The 3,139-nt window shown below is 47.3% G+C and overlaps 1 long non-coding RNA gene across 1 annotated transcript; it reads right to left on the bottom strand.

Moving 5' to 3' along the window:
- Nucleotides 1-1,300: 1,300 nt before the first annotated feature.
- Nucleotides 1,301-2,918, bottom strand: LOC122430172. Its single transcript, XR_006266253.1, has 3 exons — nt 2,726-2,918; nt 2,359-2,531; nt 1,301-1,768 (listed from the first exon to the last, which is right to left on the bottom strand). It is a non-coding gene; the product is annotated as an uncharacterized LOC122430172 (long non-coding RNA).
- Between the last annotated feature and the right edge of the window lie 221 nt (nt 2,919-3,139).

Here is a 3,139-nt window from a genome sequence, read left to right as displayed (position 1 = left end):
TGGGGAGGGGCTGTGGTCCTGACGGCTTCTGTGCAAGTGTTGGGAGAGGGGCAGCGAGCAGGGGTGGGGGGGTGGGGGGGTGGAAAAGAATGGGAGGGGGGCAGAGCAGTCGGGGGGTGGGGTGGGCGGGGGCCCCAGCCGCACAGTCTAGTGAGCTGGTTTTCTTTTTTCTTTTTTCGTGGTCACTTTGTGCTTCATGTGAGATCTTAGTTCCTTGACCTGGGATGGAACCCATGCCCCGCTGCAGGGGAAGTGTAGTCTTAACCATTGGACTGCCAGGGAAGCCCCCCCTGTGAGCTTTCACAGATGGAGTTTCTGGCTCTTGGTCAGGATGATCCCAAGAGGAGGGACCCTGAGGCCCCCATCCTGTCGTCCTGTTACTTTGCCTCATCAAAGCATTGGCACCACCCTCCCAAATAGATCTTTTCTGTGTCTGTAGTGAATTTGGCTTAACAGCCATCTGAAGCTCACTGCACATCCCAGGCCTCCTGGACAACATCTGGGCGAGATGGGACCGTTCCCCGAACCTGTGCGCATTTCCTCTCTTTCTCCTTGGGTTGGATCCTCATGCCTCCTGCACACGGTGGGCAGGATGGGCATTACTCACCCCGGTTTAGAGATGATGGATTAAAGGCTCAGGTCTCTTGTCATGATAGAACCCTACAGATGTCACTGGTCCCCCAAAGAGTTCACTCTTTTTCATTGCGTGGTGTCGGTGTAGTGAGCGGATCGTCAGTGGGCAGGCACTTCAGTGTACATGCCCACACGCAGATGGAACATCTAGTTTTTACAGAGAACGGTGACAAGCCCAGGTTGTCAAGGAGGCAGCCTGGGGACAGAGGCGCGAGAGGAGCCTAGGGCCCGCTGAGAGGTCTTGAGCCTCTCCCTTGCTCCAGGGGGCCATCGCGCAGCACAGGGAGCCCGGGCATTTCTCTCATCCCTTCGGGGAGCAGCTGGCCGGTGCCTCCTCCCACCCCTGCAGACCCGCAGGTTTAATCTGCGGTGTAGACAGGAGCGCTCTTAGCTGAGCGCAACTGCTATCTTTTGAATCTCGCTTAGCTCGATGCAGCTGACCAACAAGCTTGCAAAGGGACCAGGACTCCATTTCACACCTGCTAAATTTCTGACCAGCCAAAGAAAACGTTACCAACAACCAAACAGATAGCACCAGCAGCCATTATTAACAATTCAGGGCGAGCAGACTGGCTGCATTTGGTTGACTGGGAATAGTTACGGATTGAAATAAAACAGTGAATTAGGTAGGATAAGTAAATCATCTTACGTTACTTTTCTCTCTGTGGCCATTTTATTAGGTGTAATTTGGATGTTGCCAACGTATGCTCACTAACTATTTCCATGTGCTCACATGAAATTTGAACTCATAAATGTTATGGCCATAGAAATTTCCAATTTGTTTCAATTACTATGTTACATTTCCTTTTTAATGTTATGTGAATTTTTGGATGGAAATAAAAACATAGTCATAATTCCACTACTTGAGGGCAGAAAAGAGATGTTTTCTGCTATCTCTCTCATAAACTAAACATTCACGTAACACATGTTCTGCTTCTCAGCAAAAACATGAGAGACTGAGGTTAGCCATGGACCACTTGCAGAGAAAATCTGGGATGTCTGGTAAGCTGGCAGGAGGAAGGTGCTGGCCTGTTGTCCGTGGCTCCAAGCGGATCCCTGTGGGTCTTGACTGAGACAGCTGCTCCTTCTAGATTCAGATGTGCATTTCCAGGAACTGAAGCAAGCATCTCCAAGACTGTAAGAGACCCAGAGCAGAAAGTATTTTCATTTGAATCTGCTTCTCATGTATCATCTCAAGAGTCAAGGAATCCATCTTCCTATAGGTGGATATTATATCCTTAACCACCCACAAGGCAGGGAGCGGGTTGAAACTGCAATGGGCAATTGAAACACGTTGCTTAAAAAATTGTAGGGGAGGGGGTGAACAGGGCCTGAAGGATCAGCTTGTGTGAAAGAACGAATGGGTGTTAACATGCACACAAGGACTAATTGAAAAGGAATGAAGATATTAGCTGCAGGTATAACACGATACAACATCTTTTAACACTCGGACAACTTAGAGTAGGAAGTCAGCACGTTGCTGACTGAGCTTCAGATTCAGCACTGTTTCCAAAGTGAAATATTTCAGCGCATAAACAGTTCTTGAAGGTGAAACCCGCCCACGATTCTAAGTCTTCCTTGATGAAAGCAGACTTGCTCTCCCAACATTTCAATCGAATCATTTCCTTTGGGAGAGCACAGCCAGAATCATCTAGTAAAAGAACATGAGAGAAGTTGTCTTTAATGCTAATGTACATTTTAAACGAAATGTTGAGTAGTCAGTACCCTTTTAATCAGAAATGTCGGTTAGTGGGGATGCTCGTCTGTGCCCTTTTACAGGAAACAAGACAGGGGCTTCCCTGGTGGTCCAGTGGTTAAGGCTCTGCGCTTCCGCTGCGGGGGGCAGGGGTTTGATCCCCGGTCAGGGAACTAAGATCCCACATGCCGTAGCGTGTGACCTAGGGGGAGAAAAAGACAAAGCAAATAATCACATTTTTTTTTTTTTTTTACTGAACAAAGTGAAATAAACAGCAACTAACATTCGCCGACTGCCTATTATGTTTTTGGGTACTTTATTTTACAAGAGCCTTGTGGTAGATTTTGTATCCACTTCACATATGAGGACCCTGGGGCTGAGTGGCTGAGAACTTACCTTGGCACGTCTCAGAGAGAGTAACAGGCAAGACTATCTGGTTTCAAAGCCACATTTCTTGTGCTCAGCTCTGCCTCTGTGAAGTATTTACTCAGAAAATTCTCCTGCGGGGTCCCCCCAGGCTCCATAAACATTTAACTCCAGCGTCTGTATTTTCTAGAAGCACACCTATGTGTGTGTATTCATATATATACACTTTCTATCTATCTATTAGAGTAGATCTGTCTGAGTCTTTCTGGGAAATTTTCTTAGTGGAGACGTCAAATTCTTCGGTTCTGAAACTGGACTTTGTCAGTTAAATGTTATCTAGGGCAATGACTCCTGCTAACCAAACCGACTAAGGAAACAAGTATTGCTTTGCCAATTACATGTGAGCAGAAGTGATAAAACTCACGTTTCCTCCTGGCCATGGTG

Source organism: Cervus canadensis, chromosome 28 (assembly GCF_019320065.1).
Source record: "Cervus canadensis isolate Bull #8, Minnesota chromosome 28, ASM1932006v1, whole genome shotgun sequence".
Taxonomy (NCBI): domain Eukaryota; kingdom Metazoa; phylum Chordata; class Mammalia; order Artiodactyla; family Cervidae; genus Cervus; species Cervus canadensis.
Note: the sequence above shows the minus strand (reverse complement) of the source record. Positions and strands in the feature narration are given on the sequence as shown.